Source organism: Lissotriton helveticus, chromosome 4_2 (assembly GCF_964261635.1).
Source record: "Lissotriton helveticus chromosome 4_2, aLisHel1.1, whole genome shotgun sequence".
NCBI lineage: Eukaryota > Metazoa > Chordata > Amphibia > Caudata > Salamandridae > Lissotriton > Lissotriton helveticus.
In genome coordinates this window covers 42918633-42941746 of record NC_136064.1, presented here as the reverse complement: position 1 = coordinate 42941746, position 23114 = coordinate 42918633, and the positions used below count along the sequence as shown (strand labels likewise).

General features: G+C 47.4%; 1 protein-coding gene across 3 annotated transcripts in view; it reads left to right on the top strand.

Annotated features, from left to right (window-relative positions):
- Positions 1-23114, top strand: part of LOC144752190 (V-set and immunoglobulin domain-containing protein 4-like) — a 122922-nt gene that overhangs the window by 16004 nt on the left and 83804 nt on the right. The gene's annotated exons all lie outside the window — the stretch shown is intronic.

Below are 23114 nucleotides of genomic sequence, written 5' to 3'. Positions count from 1 at the left end.
TTGGCATCTCAACGCCTACTGGTATCTTCCATACAGAAAATATTGTTACGCTGCCTTTGGCCCCATTCGCACATCGGTCCGCAACTTAGACATCACCTCGGTGCCATCCGGATCTTGGCATCTCAGCGCCTTGTGGTGTATTCTCTTCAGAAAATATTGTTGCGCTGCCTTTGGCCCCATTCGCACATCGGTCCGCAACTTAGACATCACCTCGGTGCCATCCGGATCTTGGCATCTCAGCGCCTTGTGGTGTCAGTCAGAAAATATTGTTGCGCTGCCTTTGGCCCCATTCGCACATCAGTCCGCTACTGACACCATCTCACAGGCCAACAGGGCGCCCCACGCCGACTTTTACCATTGTAGGATGGCCACACCAGTGCCACAACTTGCTAGACACCACCTCGGTGCCATCTGGAACTTGGCATCTCAGCGCCTTGTGGTGTCTTCAATTCAGAATATATTGTTGCGCTGCCTTTGGCCCCATTCGCACATCGGTCCGCTACTGACGCCATCTCACAGGCCAACGGGGCGCCCCACGCCGACTATCAGCATTGTAGGATAGCCACACCAGTACAGGAACTTGCTAGACATCACCTCGGTGCCATCCGGATCTCGGCGCCCCACTGCAGATGAAGTGCCTCTCAACTATGAAACCACCACGGTGACATCCGGATCTTGGCGCGTTGTGCTGCCTTCGGCCTATTCGCACATCGGTCCGCTACTGACGCCATCTCACAGGCTAATGGGGCGACCCACGCCGAGTTTCAGCATTGTAGGATGACCACACCAGTACAGCAACTTGCTAGACATCACCTCGGTGCCTTCCGAATCTTGGCATCTCAACGCCTACTGGTATCTTCCATACAGAAAATATTGTTACGCTGCCTTTGGCCCCATTCGCACATCGGTCCGCAACTTAGACATCACCTCGGTGCCATCCGGATCTTGGCATCTCAGCGCCTTGTGGTGTATTCTCTTCAGAAAATATTGTTGCGCTGCCTTTGGCCCCATTCGCACATCGGTCCGCAACTTAGACATCACCTCGGTGCCATCCGGATCTTGGCATCTCAGCGCCTTGTGGTGTCTTCTACTCCGAAAATATTGTAGAAAATATTGTTGCGCTGCCTTTGGCCCCATTCGCACATCAGTCCGCTACTGACACCATCTCACAGGCCAACAGGGCGCCCCACGCCGACTTTTACCATTGTAGGATGGCCACACCAGTGCCACAACTTGCTAGACACCACCTCGGTGCCATCCGGATCTTGGCATCTCAGCGCCTTGTGGTGTCTTCAAATCAGAAAATATTGTTGCGCTGCCTTTGGCCCCATTCGCACATCGGTCCGCTACTGACGCCATCTCACAGGCCAACGGGGCGCCCCACGCCGACTTTCAACATTGTAGGATGGCCACAGAAGTGCGACAACTTACTAGACACCACCTCGGTGCCATCCGGATCTTGGCGCGTTGTGCTGCCTTCGGCCTATTCGCACATCGGTCCGCTACTGACGCAAACTCACAGGCCAACGGGGCGCCCCACGCCGACTTTCAGCATTGTAGGATGGCCACACCAGTGCGGCAACTTGCTACACACCACCTCGGTGCCATCCGGATCTTGGCATCTCAGCGCCTAGTGGTGTCTTCTATTCCGAAAATATTGTTGCGCTGCCTTCGGCCCCATTCACACATCGGTCCGCTACTGACGCCATCTCACAGGCCAACGGGGCGCCCCACGCCGACTTTCAGCATTGTAGGATGGCCACACCAGTGCGGCAACTTACTAGACACCACCTCGGTGCCATCCGGATCTTGGCACGTTGTGCTGCCTTCTGCCTATTCGCACATCGGTCCGCTACTGACGCAAACTCACAGGCCAACGGGGCGCCCCACGCCGACTTTCAGCATTGTTGGATGGCCACACCAGTGCGGCAACTTACTAGACACCACCTCGGTGCCATCCGGATCTTGGCGCGTAGTGAAGCTGCAGCAGCTGCAAATAAGCTTCAGACAGTGTTACAACCGCTGCTCAGAACTCTCAACTATGACACCACCTCGGTGCCATCCGGATCTTGGCGCGTTGTATTGCCTTCGGCCTATTCGCACATCGGTCCGCTACTGACGCCGCCTCACGTGCCAACGTATTTTCTCCGCATTTCATACCCTATGCCGCATAACAGGTCATGTGACATGTTTATAAAACTTTTCATTGGTTCATTTTACTTTTGGTTTCCTAATGATGGAAGGCTTGATCATATGACCTAAAAACAACACTTTTCATTGGATGAAAACTTTTTTTTTTTCCCAAACGATGAAAGCCCCACCTTGTTTCTGGATGTTTCAGACTGAAGCTGGCGTCAGCATGAGAGCACCACCATCTCGTAGCTCAGTCGTGGTCATTCCGCGAGCAATCATGGCAGCCGCTCCCCACCAGAAGCCTGCAGGAGTCGGGGCCCCCAAAACTTTTGATGAATTCTCAAGGCGGAGGGGACGCTTTCGAGAATGGGGTCCAAGACCTAGCAGACAAGCGTCCGATTTCCAAGGTGTCCCAGGGCCATTTCAGTGGACCAGGCCCAATAAGGAAACAGCCTGCCGCCATTTTGAGAGTCCTGTGACAGCCGCCTATCGCTGCACCGCAAGAGTGGGCGCAACTCAGCTGAATTGCGGCTTTTGACACAGTGGACCAAAAACGGACGGAATGGCAACTGAAACGGTAAAGGGGCGCCCCACTACAACAGATGACACTCCACCTGGAGAGGCCCGTTCACGCCGCCTCCCCCGGGGCGCCCCACGCCGTTATTCGGAGCAGCATTGTAGGATACCAAAACCAGTGCGGCAACTTACTGGACATCACCTTGGTGCCATCGTTCTGCTGCCTTGGAACTATTCGCACAACAGTTTGCTACTGATGACCCACCCCCCGCGACACCCCACGCCGTTATTTGCTGGGTGGCAACTTACTAGACATCACTTTCGTGTCATCTAGATTTCAGCGCGTTCTGCTGCCTTGGAACTATTCGCACAACAGTTTGCTACTGATGACCCACCCCCCGCGACGCCCCACGCCGGAAATCTGGACGTTGTGCTGTGTTGGGACTATTCGCACAGCCGACCGCTACTTCGTTGTTTTTCCCTAAAAATGTTTATATGTTATTACTATTTTTGTTTTCTTGTATATATTTATAAATTATTAAAGTTTTATAATCTTACTACTTTGTCGGAGTGCTATATATTTTTAATGTGACACATAATTGTAAAAACTTTGATGTACAAAGAGTCATCCCTGGAATCTTCCGCTTCAGGCTCGGTCCCCTCCCCAATCACAATACAGGATGGTTTTCAGATAATAGCAACGCTTCTGCTGTGACGGATCTCATCGAGTGTGGGCCTTGATCTACTATAACTCCTTTGAAGAGGGGTGATTCTTTACAGCTGTGGCCATAAACTACATCTGCAGGGCTAGCTGATACCCTAGGACCAGCCTGGACAATCGGACACAGAGGAAAAGGAGTGTCAGAGGGTGCGGTAGTGAATAGGGCGAAAGGGAGGTGTCGGGCGGGCACAGGGAGTGATTCTCAGGGAAGAGCAGCGCAGATGGGGGGAGGTTTATTACCCATGCATAAGACAGAGAGCGGGGGTGACCACTGCCTGGGGGAGATGCTTGCGAGGGTGGGGAGCCATGCTAAGGATCGACAGCGTGCACAGAGTGGGTCTGGTCAAGGCATCTAAAATGGCTGCCGTGCACGACAAAAGTGTGGCATTTGAAAAAAGACAAGATGGCGCAGACAATGTTTTTCAACACTTCCTGATTTCCTTCGAATCGAACGTTAACAGACGTTGGGGCATATTACCAAAGTTAAGCGATATTTATCCCTAACGATGCTTAGCAACGATTTTTTTACCGTCAGAAATTATCGCAGATAAACCTTGCTATTATCAAGGTTTATCGCAAATACGATAAAAAACGACCGCAATGCATTAATATCGCTGAAAACTCAGCGATATTCATGCATTACCGAGCTAATGCTCTTAGCCATGTTATCCACCTCCCATTGGATAACATGGCTAAGAACTGCTCAGGGCAGGTGGTAGCTTTTGGAGATATTCGCGCTTATCTCGAATATTTCCAAAAGTTGATAATAGGAGATAGCGATGTTAGCGACTGTTTCCAGTCGCTAACATCTTGGCATGCCCACTTTGCATGTCATTAGTGATAAATATCACTCACATGCAAAGTGGGGCCCAAGATGGTCGCTATCTTCTACTAGCCGTCGCTAACTGGTGTTAGCAACAGCTAGGTAATACACATATAATTTTATCTCCGCGAAGCGGAGCGCTGTTACAGATATATATCTTGTTTTTGAACGTTAATTTCTCAAAATGCACTGAAGCACATATATTGAGACCTAGCAAAGGCACATCGGGCTACCAGTCCCTACAATTTTGCCAAGTTTCGTGCAAATCCATTCAGCTGTTCGATCCTACCGAGAGACAAGATGGCGGCCGCTACGGACTGTTTGGAATGTTTACAGACACCGGAGAGCCAATCAGCTTCGCTTCGCAAAGCTCCGTAACGCGAAAAGTACGCGAAGCGGTGCGCTGTTACAGATATATATCTTTTTTTGAACGTTAATTTCTCAAAATCCAATGGAGCACATATATTGAGATCTAGCAAAGGCACATCGGGCTACCAGTCCCTACAATTTTGCCAAGTTTCGTGCAAATCCATTCAGCTGTTCGATTATTATTATTTTTATTTTTTTTTGCCCCGTGGGGCCCTTTTAAAACCTCCACATCAAACCTAAACGGTCAGGGAGGATCTACTATGCCCCCTTATGGTCATTTGCCCCTTCGGTTTGGCCTCCGCTTGTCTCTCGATCCTACCGAGAGACAAGATGGCGGCCGCTACGGACTGTTTGGAATGTTTACAGACGCCGGAGAACCAATCAGCTTCGCTTCACAAAGCTCCGTTGCGCGAAAAGTACGCGTCCTGGAGCGCTGCCCGGTCCGCTGTTACAGATATATATCTTTTTTTAAACGTTAATTTCTCAAAATCCACTGTAGCACATATATTGAGACCTACAAAAGGCACATCGGGCTACCAGTCGCTACAATTTTGCCAAGTTTCGTGCAAATCCATTCAGCCGTTCGGGCTAAAAGTGAGGCCAACCGCCCTATGGAAAACTCAATGTTAAAAACACGTTTTGGGACCCCCCTTTTTTCTCGGCCCCCCCTTGACGAACCCCCCCCAAATTTTCAAGGGCTACTCAGAAACAAAATGTGCCATTTTCCTGAAAATTTCAGCCAATTCCGTCCACAAACGCCAAAGTTATTAGACATAGAATTTTCAAAAATCCCATAGAGAAAAAATCCTAACTATATATACCTACTGGCGACCGCCAGTAGGTAATATATATATATATATATATATATATATATATTCGCTCTAGTGTACAAACACCAACCACACTCGCGGGGCTTCCAAACACGGTTTATTTCACCACAAGTTGCTCGATAGCTGGAAACCGGGAACACAGTCTTTAATGAAACCTGCTTCGTCTGATGTCCTGACGCGTTTCGAAGGCGGAAGCCTTCTTCTTCAGAGGAGGACGAATGCTTTGCAGGGTAGTGGCAGGAAACACCTACATTTATTGTTATGGCACGCCCCTGGATGGGCGCAGTGCCTCATGGTGCTTGTAGTCCCGCCGTGATGTCTACTTGCAGTATTGCAACAGGTTCGTGGTTGCCATAGTAATGAAGTGTCCTCGTGTTGGAAACCCCTCGCCAGCCAGCCTGCGTGGTGTAAGTACTGTTGAAGAGAGGTATATGAACGTCTCCCCACAAGCTGGATGCTCGCCATCTGGACTCCTTACATCGCGCTGCATGGCGGTGCTCGGCGTTTCTGCAGTTCTGCTGCCACGCTCCATCCCCATCAAGAAGCCGATCACTCTTTCGGCGGGTGCAGCAAGGAAGGTGATGGGACCTTCCAAAAATATTCGCTCTAGTGTACAAACACCAACCACACTCGCGGGGCTTCCAAACACGGTTTATTTCACCACAAGTTGCTCGATAGCTGGAAACCGGGAACACAGTCTTTAATGAAACCTGCTTCGTCTGATGTCCTGACGCGTTTCGAAGGCGGAAGCCTTCTTCTTCAGAGGAGGACGAATGCTTTGCAGGGTAGTGGCAGGAAACACCTACATTTATTGTTATGGCACGCCCCTGGATGGGCGCAGTGCCTCATGGTGCTTGTAGTCCCGCCGTGATGTCTACTTGCAGTATTGCAACAGGTTCGTGGTTGCCATAGTAATGAAGTGTCCTCGTGTTGGAAACCCCTCGCCAGCCAGCCTGCGTGGTGTAAGTACTGTTGAAGAGAGGTATATGAACGTCTCCCCACAAGCTGGATGCTCGCCATCTGGACTCCTTACATCGCGCTGCATGGCGGTGCTCGGCGTTTCTGCAGTTCTGCTGCCACGCTCCATCCCCATCAAGAAGCCGATCACTCTTTCGGCGGGTGCAGCAAGGAAGGTGATGGGACCTTCCAAAAATATTCGCTCTAGTGTACAAACACCAACCACACTCGCGGGGCTTCCAAACACGGTTTATTTCACCACAAGTTGCTCGATAGCTGGAAACCGGGAACACAGTCTTTAATGAAACCTGCTTCGTCTGATGTCCTGACGCGTTTCGAAGGCGGAAGCCTTCTTCTTCAGAGGAGGACGAATGCTTTGCAGGGTAGTGGCAGGAAACACCTACATTTATTGTTATGGCACGCCCCTGGATGGGCGCAGTGCCTCATGGTGCTTGTAGTCCCGCCGTGATGTCTACTTGCAGTATTGCAACAGGTTCGTGGTTGCCATAGTAATGAAGTGTCCTCGTGTTGGAAACCCCTCGCCAGCCAGCCTGCGTGGTGTAAGTACTGTTGAAGAGAGGTATATGAACGTCTCCCCACAAGCTGGATGCTCGCCATCTGGACTCCTTACATCGCGCTGCATGGCGGTGCTCGGCGTTTCTGCAGTTCTGCTGCCACGCTCCATCCCCATCAAGAAGCTGATCACTCTTTCGGCGGGTGCAGCAAGGAAGGTGATGGGACCTTCCAAAAATATTCGCTCTAGTGTACAAACACCAACCACACTCGCGGGGCTTCCAAACACGGTTTATTTCACCACAAGTTGCTCGATAGCTGGAAACCGGGAACACAGTCTTTAATGAAACCTGCTTCGTCTGATGTCCTGACGCGTTTCGAAGGCGGAAGCCTTCTTCTTCAGAGGAGGACGAATGCTTTGCAAGGTAGTGGCAGGAAACACCTACATTTATTGTTATGGCACGCCCCTGGATGGGCGCAGTGCCTCATGGTGCTTGTAGTCCCGCCGTGATGTCTACTTGCAGTATTGCAACAGGTTCGTGGTTGCCATAGTAATGAAGTGTCCTCGTGTTGGAAACCCCTCGCCAGCCAGCCTGCGTGGTGTAAGTACTGTTGAAGAGAGGTATATGAACGTCTCCCCACAAGCTGGATGCTCGCCATCTGGACTCCTTACATCGCGCTGCATGGCGGTGCTCGGCGTTTCTGCAGTTCTGCTGCCACGCTCCATCCCCATCAAGAAGCCGATCACTCTTTCGGCGGGTGCAGCAAGGAAGGTGATGGGACCTTCCAAAAATATTCGCTCTAGTGTACAAACACCAACCACACTCGCGGGGCTTCCAAACACGGTTTATTTCACCACAAGTTGCTCGATAGCTGGAAACCGGGAACACAGTCTTTAATGAAACCTGCTTCGTCTGATGTCCTGACGCGTTTCGAAAGCGGAAGCCTTCTTCTTCAGAGGAGGATGAATGCTTTGCAGGGTAGTGGCAGGAAACACATACATTTATTGTTATGGCACGCCCCTGGATGGGCGCAGTGCCTCATGGTGCTTGTAGTCCCGCCGTGATGTCTACTTGCAGTATTGCAACAGGTTCGTGGTTGCCATAGTAATGAAGTGTCCTCGTGTTGGAAACCCCTCGCCAGCCAGCCTGCGTGGTGTAAGTACTGTTGAAGAGAGGTATATGAACGTCTCCCCACAAGCTGGATGCTCGCCATCTGGACTCCTTACATCGCGCTGCATGGCGGTGCTCGGCGTTTCTGCAGTTCTGCTGCCACGCTCCATCCCCATCAAGAAGCCGATCACTCTTTCGGCGGGTGCAGCAAGGAAGGTGATGGGACCTTCCAAAAATATTCGCTCTAGTGTACAAACACCAACCACACTCGCGGGGCTTCCAAACACGGTTTATTTCACCACAAGTTGCTCGATAGCTGGAAACCGGGAACACAGTCTTTAATGAAACCTGCTTCGTCTGATGTCCTGACGCGTTTCGAAGGCGGAAGCCTTCTTCTTCATATATATATATATATATATTTCGCTCCAAAGTTTGCCCAAAGCATTAAGAGTCACTCAGACCATTGTGGAAGATTACTTGCTTTCAGTGGTATGGACGCTGCATGCCGTGATTCAAACAGCGGTGTTCCGTTTCGCCTGACGCATTTCGCGAATACTTCTTCAGAGGCTTGTCGGACTCCGGCGTGCAAGTTCGGTCACTCCCACCTTTCGCTTTATATCACGCCCTCAGATGGGCTGTCCTGTATGGTGCTGTGTTGACGCATTGTGGGAGTTATAGTCCCAAACAGTCCACAGATGGAGGCACTATATTTAACTGTCGCATAACAGCGTCCTCAATCCAACACTCTGGCCCCACATGTGTTGCTTGATAAATATCTCACCTCGTGGCCCTCTTTAGATATATTTTTTTCCAACACAATGCTAGCCCCTTCTTCTCCAAACAGATAGCCGTAGACACAGAGGTTGAAAAAGAGGTATTTATTTTCGGCTTATGTCAAGACCCAACGCGTTTCGGGGACAACCCCTTGATCACGTGTAATGGTGTCTTTGTTTTTAGTGCATTTTAAACAAACAGTCACGTGATTAACAGAAAATAGTGAAAAGACTTAAAAGAGTTAAAACACTCTACTATCTTTTTTCTAAAGTGAATTACGGTACATAAAGTGAAGTTTGGCACAAATGACATTATAATTTTGTCAGAACTACACAGACATGAGATTAAGTTAAATCAAATTTAAATGTGAGAGTTTCTTCAACAAAACTTTATCGACACTCACTATCTTTAGGTTAAGCTTCACCTATACGATAATTAAATTCGAAGCTTTCCTTACCGAACTGATTACGCCCATGTGGGCATTGAATCAATCATATGTACATCATTGTTAGTCATTTTTTTTGCAATTTATTTTTATATTAAATCATGTAATTAAACTTTTATACTTGAAGTCCAGCATAACGATGGTGTGACTAAAACAAAATTATTTTAGATTTCATCAAATGCAGTTTGTGCTATTCGGCCCCAGTGGGCTTTCCATATCTACATTTACATCTCTCTCTTTTGGAAAATTATTTGTTCATGTCATATCACTAAAAAATTGATAATAAAACAAACAAAAACATTTAAAATATTCAAAATATTCTAAATGCGAGGCAACGGACTTTCAGCCAGATTCATCAAACCTAAATCTCAATTTGAGATTCCTTAAATGCAATTCATGAACCATTTTAAAATTGCGAATTCGCAATCTGGGGCCGCTATTTACCGCGAAGTCTAACTACGTGGTAAATAGCAAAAACTTTAAAAAATGCACTTTAGTGCATTTTTCTAAGTTGTATGTTACACGCACACATGTCCTTTGGACATGTGTGTGCGCAACACCAGTGTACATAAGCATTTCAGGGGTGCTACAGGGTGTCCTTTGGACACCCTGGCACCCTTGAAATTGCTTCCTTATTTGCGATTCGCTAATTGCGAATCGCAAATAAGCAATGACTCCCCATTCATTCCTATGGGCCTTTAGGCCCATAGGAATGAATGGGAAAGCCATTCCTTATTTGCGATTCGCAATTAGCGAATCGCAAATAAGGAAGCAGTAGAAATCGCATAAAACATTGCGATTTCTACATGCATCCCGTTTTGCGAGTCTTTAATAGCGAATCCTTAAAATTCGCTATTAACGACTCGCAAAACATGACCATGAGGAATCTGGGGGCTAGTTACCCAGATCTAAAGGGTAATGTTCTGCACAATTCATATATTGTTGGATTCATAAAGTTTTTAAATCTTCATAAGTTAACATCGTTGTTCACGATTTTAGATAACTGAACCCATAATTCTAACATCAAGCAGAACTCAAAATTTAAGACAGAGAACACAATGTCAGACATACATTTCGGTAACAAAAAACACATGTGGAAAATATAATATTCTCAATTTTTCAAAAACTTTCTCTCAAGACTTAATCAGAGAACTTTTCGTAATACACTTAAAAACCTCAGAGAGACAATAACCTATCATCTTGGTTGTGAAAAGTCTGGAAATGCCTGGCTACTAGTTACTGCCTGTCACCTTTTCATATTGCCCTCAGGTATTCTAACACCCGTTTTTTCGCCTTGTGTAGTGTACTCCCTATATATGTTTTGTTGCCAGGACATTGGAGGGCATACACTACATGATCGGAATTACAGGATAGGTGTTTTTGGACGACAAAGGGTTTTCATGATGGTGACAATATGCATTCCTTACAGTTCTTACATGCTTTGCAGTTTTGGCATGTGAAAAAGCCCTTAATGTCTTATTTTTTTGAGTCTGATGGTTCTAAGGTCCTACATACTGTATCTTTTAGGGATCTTGCCTTTCTGTAAGTTATCTGGGGAAACAGCTCAATTTGAGGTGCCAGATCTTTATCTGTAGAGAGCACCTGCCAAAACTTCCCCAAACTTTGTCTCACTTGTTTAGACTGTTGACTGTAAGTGGTTATGAATCTTATTTTTTGGTGATAAGTTTCAACTGGGCATGTATCCTTGGTGGCTAAAAGGTCTGATCTTTTTCTGATCCTCACCTCAATTTTGGCTTTTCTCATGGTGGTTTTGGGGTAACCTCTTTCCAGAAATCTTTCTGTCATTAAGGTCTGCTCTCTAATATAACCATACTCTGTGCTGCAGTTGCGCTTTGCGCAGAGGAACTCACCTAGAGGTATACTTTGTATCAGACTTCTAGGGTGGCAACTTCGTGCATGTAGCAGGGAGTTCCCTGCCGTTTCTTTACGAAACAATGTACTTTCTAGTTTGTTATTAACTACTGTCAGCTTCAAATCAATAAATTCAATACATGCACTGGAAAAATGGCTTGTGAATTTCAGATTAAAATCATTCACATTCAGTCTGCTGAAAAAGTTATTTGCCTCTTCCTCATTGCCGTCCCACACAATGAAGGGGGTGGTGGTCCCCGGGGCTTCGGGGTTCGTAACCAAGTAGTAAAGGTTTTACTTTTTACTTATTGCGTTTTTGCATTTGTGTCATAATAAATATGTAGCACATCCTATTTTAACATTATTGTTGTTACATTAGTTTATTTAGTGTTTTCAACACCAGTGACACAGTGAGTGTAACCCATGCTTCAGCCCCATTAGAGCCATCTATAAGTTATTAATTGAATTCAAACTGGCTCACTGAAGAAGAAGAAGAAGAAGAAGAAACTTTATTGTATAGTTAATTAAAACCATTACAAAAATACAGATATGATAATATACTAAAAACACACTGATGTGAGAATAATAAAATTTAAAATTGTTAGTAAAAACAAGTGTCTTTCTGGGGTAAAGAATAACAATTTCCATGTTCAAGATTTTGCCTATGATCTTTGTTTTTTCTCAAAATGTTCGATAAATTTGATTGATCTACAAATGAATTGGGGGTCTGTGGTGCATAATGTTTTTAAAATCGCAGACCTACAGGTACGTGTTCCAAACTGCTTGAACTTGGCTTTCAACCACTTCCGACGTTCCTCTATGAGAGCCGGGCAGATGCAAATTAGGTGGATAAAGTCTTGCCTTGCTGCACCGCATAGCCCGCACCCTTCACTTTCTTGGGGCTTCCACTTAGGACGCTCAGCATTGGTTGGCAAACTACCCAGCCTTATATTAAGATATTTATGTTTGATATAAGGCGAGAAGGTCAGGTCCAGGTAGTGCGCCGGCACTAGTTTTTTGTATGATTGGATAGTCATCCAGGCATGTGACCTGAGACTGAAAGCTATTTTGTCGTCCAACAATGAGTGTTTGATGGCTGCCTTCCTGACCACCTGTTTGAATAAAGGTACTTGGAGCTTGGTTTCCCAGAGTTCAATCAGGTTTGTTGTTTCCAATGAAATTCTGAGGTACTTAGCGTAATTTGAGATTGGACATTTGATGATGGTTTCCCACATAGCACGATAGATCATGATCTCTTGGTGCATCCAGACATTATACCAGAATTTTATGGTCTCATACTTCCTCAGTAGCACTTGAGATTTCAGGCCCAGTTCCAGTCTTACCTGGGCCGGGGATGCTTCACTTGGTAGCGCAAAAATGCGCTTGTAAATTCTCATTTGCACCTTATCCAAAAGTTGTGCAGTATGCTCCCGTAAGCTATCGTGGGAATAAGTTTGGCTTTCATTATTGTTAGCAGTGGTGAGACCAAAGGACCCTTGAGTTCAGTAGCTAAGCTAGTGAAGGCGTGCGTTAGGGCTATGCCCTTCTTTTCCATGCTGGTGAACTGTGCCTGGAAGTTAAGACGCTTATCCAGCAGTATCCCGAGATACTTGAAACTTCCCACCGCTTCAAGTTTGACATTGTCTATGGTAAATGTTTGTGGCGGTTTATGGCGTCGGGTTATGACCATGGTTTTTGTTTTCGCGCAATTTATTTCTATCATATTCTGTTTTGTGTAGCGGGTCAGCTCCTGTAGTAGCCGATGCAGGCCTATTCGAGTCTGTCTTAATAGGACCACATCATCGGCGTAAGATAGGTGGGTTACACGAAGCGTGCCCAGCCGGGGCGGATGGGCATTGACCAAATCGAGCCTTGATGTTAAATCGGCCATGAATAAATTGAAGAGGTGGGGAGCCAGCACACAACCTTGCTTCAACCCATCAAAGGTGTGTATCTTCCTGGTTAGCCTTTGCCCATTGTTGATTTTTACCTGCATCCAGGTGTTGCTATACAGGTCGATGATCGGCATTAGGATTGACTCCGGCAGGCCCAGCTTTTTCAGTTTGGCCCATAGCAAATTCCTATTGACACGGTCGAATGCCGCTTTAAAGTCGACAAAACAGGTATACAGTTCCCGATGGATAAGTAGACTGCTTTCGCCAATCATGCACAGCGCCATTGCATTAGCCATTGTACCAGTTCCGCGACGGAACCCGGTCTGATTTAACGGAACCTTGCTATTCATATCAGACCACTGTACCAGATCGGCTAGCACCAGGGATGCATAGTATTTTGCCTCTGCATCAATCAGGGCAATTAAGCGGTAATTTGATGGGTTTTTCCGATCTCCGCCTTTATAGATGGGGTTGATGATGGCACCCCTCCAACTTTCAGGCACCCGACCAGAGTTGCTAATGGACTGGAATAGAAGATTAAATTTGCGCGCCCAGAATTCAGGGTCCTCTTTGTATATCGCCTGCGGGATGCCATTTGGCTCCGGTGCGCTCTCTTGCTTGCCTTTCTTTATTATAGAACATATTTGTTGATTGTCAATTGACAAGATTGATTGGTCCAAGCCCTCCTTGCCATTAGATGTGGCTCTGGGACTGGAAAAGGATTTGCTTTCCTTGACCCTAGTTCTTGTAATTTCAGGTGTTGTTTTAGTCATCATGGCCTGGTTCTCCAATGGTTTTACCGCAAATGTATTTCTCAAAGTCACTCTAACATCCTACCGATGTGCTACACACCCACCAAGACTGTATGATCCACTAACCTTCTAATACTGGCGATGACGTGGCACAGGAACAATAATGGCGGCATTGACATTCTGCTGCAACACTCCAAAGATTTCCTGTCTGTTGCCCCTTGTTTAATTTAAACTGTTCTACCCTCATTGGGGGCATTGAAGTCTTTCTGCCCGTGACAGTAACAGTTGGGAGAGGCTGTCTCCTTCTAGATAAGCCCTTGCCTATTTCTAAGGCTCAAAACATGGGAAGAAAGACATTAACAACTGTGTAACCCTTGGTTGGTGACTATTGTGCTATTTTTATTAAGCTTCTACTATCAGACAGCTCAAGCTGTCTGCTTGCAAATGACCTATTGTGGGCTTACCAACTACTTAAAGAGAGGTATTAAAGCATGTGGTTGCTTACCATTGTTTTTAGGTTCACCTAGGCAGCGCTTCTGCTGTCTCTTCGAGACATGCTGTATTCAGGATAGGGGCATTACGCTCCGCACACGTTCCGTCTATACATTTTATTGGCACCAGGCAGTGTCTTTTGGAATTCTTTTTATTTCATTGGTTTATTTTGTTAGTAGCCCGCAGAGACAGCTTAACAATGCATTAAACACACACCGTGTCCAAAACGTGCTGTCTCTGTGGACATAGGAGGGCAGGCACTTTATAAATAATCTTGTTAAAACTGCATTAGACAAGCTTTTAGGTTTAAAGAATTTTATTGGTGCAACACAAATGAACACACATACAAAGCGTGTAAGGTATTAGGTCACTGCTGCTAGGGCCACGCTCTTGACGTTACATCTGCAAAAGGACACTCCGGCCACATACCAGTCTGCAGCGACATCTAAGAGCATTTGACGTTGCTATAATGAAACAGGTTTTTCTTCTCGAACTTCCCCCCTACCTCCTCCCCCCCTTCGTCCAGTGCCCAGGTCCGTCCCTTGTTGTCCACCCAGGACACTGTCGGCCAGGGAGATTGATCGTGTGTCTATTCAAGTGGCTGATCCTGCAGGGGCCGTGAGCTGTAGGAGGCGGAGGTATTTGGGACAGGTGAGCTCCTTGTACTCAGTGACCAACAAGGACTGAAACGGCTGCCAGAGATCGTCAAACTGCTCTATATCCCCCGCCACTGTGAGCGATAGTTTTTACATGCCCAAGATATGCCAAAGCCTATGGAGCCAGCCCATGATAGAGGGTAGTGTGGTAGTGCGCCAGAGTTGCAAGATGTTTTGAACTGCCAAGCCTAATGCTATGGCTATCTGTCTGCCTCTGCGGGATTTGAGTGGATACATCAACCTGTTCGGGAGTCCCAATAGGATGTATGCTGGGAAGTGCGGCAGTTCAGTGTCGAAATGGGAATCTACCTCATCTAGCACTTCCTTCCAATAAGATTCTAACAGTGGACAGTCCCATAGAATGTGTGTCAGTGTGCCTACTTGCTTGCATCCCCTCCAACAATCGCTGTCCTTACTCCGGTCCATTTCATGTACCCGTTCTGGCGTATAGTACCAGTAGGTAGAGACCTTCGTTAGTGTTTCGGTGAGTCCCATATGATAAGCCGAATGCCTTGCCCTGTAATAAATCTGATCCCATTCCTTATGGCTCAATGTCCTGCCCAGTTCCCGTTCCCAGTGCTCCCTCCCAGGGTTGAAAAAATGTAAGGAAGGTGGTTGCAATAGTTTGTAGAGGTCCGTAATCAATTTCGTATCCGTCTTGCACGTCATGAGCCACCTTTAATACGGGAGTAGCTGCCTATCAGCCGCGTCCCGCACCTGCAGGTCCAGCGCCCAATGGCGGACCTGCATGTAGCGGAGTCTTTCAGACTCTGGGAATGAGCATACCTGTCGGAAATGCGGAAAGGGAAGGACCCCTTCTGGGCCATATAGATGGCACAGGGCCCGGCCCCCGGCCGCTCGCCAGTGGGTAAAGGCGCCCCTCTCCATTCCCGGAGTAAAGTCCGGGTTGTCCACCAGTGGCGTAAGCGGGGACGGAAACGTGGTAAGGTTGTAAGCCGTGTTGGTGGCATCCCAGATGCGCAGGGGTACTCTGGTGACGAAGGAGGCGTATAAATTCGCGGGGCGATGAGGTCTTCGCAGAAACGGCACCTCCTGCAGGGGGCGGCCCGCCACCGCTTGGTCCTGGAAAAGCCAGTGCTTATCCGATTCCCACCTGCTCCATTCTACGAGATATCGTAGCTGAGCCGCTTGGAAATATTTGCGAAGATCCGGGATTCCAAGCCCTCCAGCCTCAGGGGCCAGCATAGAGAGCGTCCTACGCATTCTGGGCTTCCTTCCCTGCCAGATAAAACGCAAAAGGTCTGCCTGTGTCTGTTGGATCCACCCAGTGGGTGGTTGAAGCGGTAGAGCCCTGAACAGTTACGGAACCTGGGGCAGGATCGTCATTTTCACCGCCACAATTCTGCCCAGCCAGGAAAGGGTGCTACGATTCCACCTCCCCAGCTCCTCCCAGATCTTTTTGCCCAGCGCAGTGTAGTTGGCTGTCACCATGGCTGGCAAGGTGGGAGACAGTTGGATCCCCAAATAGGGTACCAAATCCGATTACCAGAGCATTGGGAACATGCCTTGCAGGTAGGATCTAGTGGCCGGGGCAAGGGAGACGTCCAGGGCCATCGATTTCCCCATGTTCATTCTAAAGCCTGCAACCGCAGCAAAGGAGTCCAGCTCCTCAATGCACGCCGGGAGAGCAGATCGGGGGTCATCCAACAACAATATAACATCGTCCGCGTAGAGGCTTATGGTGTGAGTAAAACCTCCGAGCCGAACCCCCGTCACCGCCTGGTTGGTACATATCCGTTGGGCGAGGGGCTCCATATAGAGGGCGAAGAGTAGGGGCAAAAGCGGACATCCTTGTCTAGTACCCCTCTCAATGTCAAAGCTCCGTGAATTGTACCCATTCACCCATACCACTGCGGTCGGAAACTTATAGCAATTGAGGATCATGGATTGAAATTTCTCCCCTATACCCACCTTCATTAACACTTCAAGATAGGGCCAGTGGACTCGGTCGAACGCCTTTTCAGCGTCAACCGCTAGCATCATTCTCTCGCCAGGGATTCGGGAGGCTTTCTCTATGAGGTGGACAATCCTCTTGGTGTTATCCACCGTCTGGCATCCAGGAACAAATCCCGCCTGGTTCGGGTCTATAAGTCCCGGTAGGTCGCGGCCTAGTCGGGCTGCGAGGATCCCGGTGTACAGCTTGAGATCGACATTTAAGAGAGATATCGGTCTGTAGGATCCGCAGAGTGATCGGTCCTTTCCCGGTTTGGGAATGACCGTGATAGAGGCCCTCAGAAGGTCAGGCGGGATGGCTCCCGGGGTGGTGAACGAGTTAAATAGGCGGGTGAGGAGTGGAGCCAGCGACGCGCAGAATGTTTTATAAAAGAGAGATGTATATCCGTCCGGTCCCGGAGCCTTGCCATGCTTAAGTTTGGCGATGGCAGAGATCACCTACTCAATCCGAATGTCTCTTTCCATGTGATCTGCCTGTGGAGGGTTAAGGGACGGGAGGGTGACCGAGGCCAGATATGCCGATGTTGCGGACTCATCCGGTGGATCCCCGGTGTAGAGATCTGCATAAAATCTGCGAAAAGTTTCGGCAATATGGGTGTCTTCCGTGACCATTGACCCTGTGGGGTCAGAGATCTCCTTCACCATCTGACACTGGTGCGTCACACGGAGCCTGTTGGCCAGTAGTCGGCCACAGCGGTCCCCCCAGTGTAGTAGGCATTGCGCAAACATAGCGCAGCATACTCCGCTCGATCCATGTCCAGGGCCGTTAGGAGTTTCCTCACCTCTCTAAGCTGCTTCCAAATCCGGGGGGCCCCCGTCCGACGGTGTATCTGTTCGAGCTCGCGGACCCTTTAGGTGAGTTCCTCCCTCTTGTCCTGTCGTTCTTTATTCTCGGCTGAGGAGATGGCCAGAAACTCTCCCCTGTGAACCGCCTTCAGGGCCGCCCACCGTGTTGCCAGGGAGGTATCGGGGTTATCATTGTGTGATATGTAATCCCGGATCGCATCTTCTATACGCTTAACCACCACCTTCCTATGCAGCAGGTTATCCCTAAGGCACCAGACTCTGGGAGGGCAGGACACCGGTGGCAGACAGAGCGTAGCGGTGACCGGGGCATGGTCCGATAAGGATATCACTCCCTGCTCGGATCAGGAGACCAGAGCACGCACCGGGGTCGTGACCAGAAGGTGATCGAGCCGCTCGTATGTTTTATGTGCGTGGGAGTAGTACGAATACCCCGGATCAGCGGGATGCATGGAGCGCCAGAGATCGTGGAGGTCAACTTCCGACAACAGTGCCTTATTTCCGGTTGAGAACTCCCCGACCTGCGGGGAGCATTGGGCGGATCTATCTAGGGCCGAGTCGAAGACCATGTTGAAGTCTCCCCCCACAATAATGTGCCTATCTGGTGAAGCGGTAACATCTACCATAGCCGATCGTAAGAAGCGGTCTTGCTGGTCATTAGGGCTGTACAGAGACCCAATCGTAAAAGTAACCCCCCCGATCCTAAACCGATAGACCAAAAGCCTGCCTTTGTGTTCTGCGTGTTTGTGAAGGACTTCTCCCTTGAAGTGTCGGGCCACCAGGATTGCTACCCCCGCTGTCTTAGTAGTGCTAGAGGAAAACAATTGTGTCGGGAATTTATGGGAGCGCAGCCTATGAGAGTCGCGGGCCAGCAAGTGGGTCTCCTGAAGAAGACAGATATCTCTTTGGGTGCTCTCGAGGAGAGACAACAGCGCTCGCCTCTTGACCGGGTTGTTTAGGCCCCTGACATTGAGAGTTACCACGTTAAGAGTTGTGGGAGGCATGAGACATAGTGGAAGTGAAGGCGCAGAATCTCCCCCCGAGTGGGGCGAGGAGCAGAGACGCCGCTGAAATTAGTAAAACCTTTACGGTGCACTGGACAACCCACCCTCCCCTCCCAAAGCTTGTACCCGGCATAGCACACTGAACGACCCACCCTCTCCTCTCAGTTCCCCTCCCCCCAACCAGAACTCCCCCAACCTCCCCCTTCAACTCCCCCCCCGCAACCCCAACTCGAAATCCCCCCAACTACCCCCCACCCCTCCATCCCGTCTCCCCAACTGCTCCCCAAACCCCATTGTCCAAGTCTGGTTCTCAACAGACAAGTCTGTGGTAAGTTACTTAAGTGGACGTTCAGCCACTACACACCCATCCACCCCCCCCCCCCCCAGGACCCCTGAACCTGCATTGTTGTGAAAGGTGTGTTGGTCTCCCCCCGGAGTTCTCTCAGGCCGTCAGAGCAATATCACTAGATGCCGTATCTCTGGCCAACTCCCGGACCACACTGTCCATCTCTGCTCGGATAGTGGGTGAGTCTGGTCGTGCGGTAGATGTAGAGGATCGCCGTGCAGGGACCGTCTGCCAGCCGTCTCTGGTAATGCATCGTTGGCGAGGAGTGGGCGCATCTTCATCCGTCGCGGTGATTCATAGCACTCCGCAGGTATCCTGGAGGGAGCTAAGCTGATGCAGAGTCCCGTTCCACCTGAAGATGAGGCGGAAAGGGTGGCCCCAAGAGTACTGCGTGTCATGTTCTCTCAGGAAGTCTGTTGCTATTTTGAAAGCTTTACGCTTCTGGAGTGTGATCGCCGATAGATCCTGAAAGAGAGCGACCTGGTGCCCCCTGAAACGTATGGACTGCTGCTTCCTTGCCTCACGGAGGATCCGTTCCTTCAAAGGGAACTCTGGCAGGAATGCCAGGATATCGGGGGGTGGCGCCGAGGACCGCCGTGTCAGGCCCACCCTATGCGCTCTGTCAATTCTGATAGGGAAATCATCCGACTCACCCAGTATCTCCCTGAACAGGTCTCTTAGATACCCAGCAACGTCCTCACCTTCCTCTTTAGATGGAATACCCCAGACCCGGATGTTGTTACGTCGGGACCGGTTCTCGAGGTCTTCATTGTGCGCTTGAAGGTACAGTTGTTGATCCCTTAATCGTGGCACCTCCTGTTGCAGCTGTGCAATTCAATTTCAATTTATTTGAATATGATTTGGAACTCAGCTGAGATCCACATATTTACAAAGATAAAAAACATAAAATTTATAGCAAGAGTTACATACAATCATATCAATTAATATAAGACCAAAAAACATTTGAAAAAATTAAAAATTCTGAAACAGAACATTTCATTAGGCGGATTGCGCATAGCGTCCAGTAAAGATTTTGAGGAAGAAATGCATAACTTTAAGCATATTGGTCTCAACCACTTTCGACGGTGGGCCCTTAAAGCCGGGCATATAAAGAGGATATGGGGAATATCCTGCGTTGAGGAATCTACACTACATAGATTACATTTATCAGAACAACCATGCCATCTAGCTAATAATTTGTTTAAGGGGAATAGGTCATATCTCAAAAGAAACCAAAAACGGTGTATACCGTGAGGGAGGGACCAAGATGCATAGGGTTGTATCTTTTAAAAAAAATAAGAATTAGCAACCTCGGTAACCCCTTTTTTTGTACAAAAAACATCTCTATCCCTCTTAAAACTTAGCTCCCATGTAGCCCGTTTTAAAGATTGCTTTAGCTGATGCAGAGATAATAAAAAGAGCGATGATTCCTCTAATTCTAATAACGTAACCGCCCTTCTAAAATTCTTTATAAGTAAAGAATATTCATTCATAGGACCCAATAATTCTTTTTTGATTAGGGATCTTAATGTATCAGGGTTGCCCTTGGCTAGATGAAAAACCCAACGTATTACTCCTGCCAGGGCTTGAACCCAACTACTTCGTGAGCCTAATTCAAGTCTAAGGGTTTCTACTGTACACGCATTGTTGACTGACAATAAACTACGCAAGAGTCTACCCTCAATGGTATCCAAAAAACCCCATTGTCTTAGATCTATTAGTTCAATGCCATAGAGCAGGGAGGCGGGAATTTTCGCTCGGAAAGCCTCCAGAAGAATGGCAAAATGTCTTCTACCGGTGGCTTTATAAAGAGCGCTCAGTCCCTTTCACTGAGACATGGCTTTCCTGGAGTTACCATCTATGTGTGCCTTGTCACTCAAATTGCCGCAAACTATTTTTCCCAGGAAAACATAGGTTTTTACAACCTCCAATTTCTCATTCCCTAAGAGCCAGCAAAAGTTACACAATTTAGGTTGTTTCTTCCCCGTGAAGCACAATACTTTACTTTTTGACATATTAATTTTCAAATGATGATTTTTTGAAAATAAATGCAGAGCATGCAGGCGACTATTAAGACCCTTAGGCGTAAGGTCAAGAAGAAGTATGTCATCTGCATACATTAAACATGCTACCTGTTTGTCTCCTAAAGAAAGAGGGGGCAATTCCTTCACTCAGGGAAAGGATCTGTGGGAGATCACAAACATAAAGGGAAAATAATAAGGGAGCCAATAAACAGCCCTGTTTAAGACCATTGGCTGTCGGGATTATTTGGGAAAGGCCTCTCTCCCCCCCCAACAATACTCTACACCAAGTCTCAGAGTGGAGTTCCCGAACTAGATTTAGCAGCTTGACTGGCATACCCAGGGCAAACAATTTCCTCCAGAGCAGTGGGCGGTCAACTTTTTCAAAGGCCGTGAAGAAGTCTATGAAGGCAGCATAGACTCCCCCACCTCTGGCCTTGACGTATTTATCCGTTATTACCTGGAGGGCAGTTAAATTGTCCAGGGTGCCATGATTTCTTCGGAATCCGGTTTGTTCTAAGGGGAGAACTTTTGCCTGGACTACCCAATCATTAATTTGTTTTAAAAGGCATCTAGCGAAGACCTTACCAATAGCATCTAACAGCGCTATTTGACGATAATTTTGAGGGGCTAATCGATCACCCTTTTTAAAAAGGGGAATTAAAATACTTCCTTTCCATGAGGGAACTATCTTTGCTACAAAGACAAGCGTTAAACACTGGACATAACAACATGCTCCATTTTTTACTATTATGTTTTAAAACTGATATGGGTAATTCATCTGGCCCCATTGCACCGGATGAGCGCATTTCCCTTATAGCTATTCTAATATCTGTTTCAGATAGGGGAATCAGAGGCTGATCCTTATCATTAACTGCTACATAAGGGGACAACATTCCATTTATTGCATAAAGGGATGTAACATAGTCCACCCATATATGCTCATCTATGGGAATAGGGAGTGGACGAGTTCTTGATCCACACCCATCGCCTATAAGTGACCAAAATTTTCTCATATCCCCTTTAAAAGCGGCTTCTCTTAATTTAATCCAAGTCGCATCCTCCTCATCTTTCCGTAATTTTTCCTTCAACATTTTCCTCCTTCTTTTTAATAGGTTTACTACACTAGCTCTTTCTGCTGTTTTATTCAGGTATTGTTTCCTTACGAGCTTATTTATTTCTATATTAATAGAGCGTAGGAGCCATGAGGAAGTTGCAGAGCACCTATTCCTATTCATTTTTTTAGCAAGTAAAGTTACTAACGTCATAAAATCTTGGAAGCACATCATTTCTGAACCCTGCCAATTGGCAAGATCATCGATTGCAGCATCAAGGACGCTCTCCAAATTTTGTTCAGTTTGAGGGTTCCAATGACACCTTCCTGATTTTACTTCAAAACTTACATGATCACTGTCAAAAGACCATTGATCGGAACTCTGAGGATTTATATTCGTAGTAGAAAGAAGTAGTTTATGATCGCTAAAAACCGTATCAATGACTCTAAGATCCTTAAATAGAAAAAATGAAGAGTTCTCAGCTATAACATAATCTAATATTGATTCACCCTGATGGGACTTATGAGAAAAATTAGCGGGAGAGTCAGAGGGGAGTCTTCCGTTCACTATAATCCCATCTGTTTCAAAAAGTTCTTTAAGAAGCATCTTCCCGCGCTTATTCGTTTTAATTTTCTCGGGAAGAATAGCTTGAGGGATGTGATAACAATCTTCTTTGTCTTTATCTTGGAACAGCGACATACTTGAATTGGAAATTTTACAATTCAAATCCCCTACTAGGATGATATTAGGAGAAGGAAATTTCTCCTTTCAGCTCTGAATATAAACAAAAACTCTTCTTAAAATTCCATTAAAGCTAGCTTCAGGGGGAATGTATGCGTTAATCAATACCAGAGGTTTAGATATTTTAACATTCTCATAACTAAACAGCGTTATAGCTTGAAAGAGATTGCTAGAATCCATATAGTGGGAGAAGTTCCATTTAATCTCAGTAGATAGAAGACAGGCAATTCCCCCCTTGGCGTGTCCTCTCCTGGAGGAAACAGCTTGACCATCAAGAACAAAATAATCCCTTCCTAACTGGAATTTCTC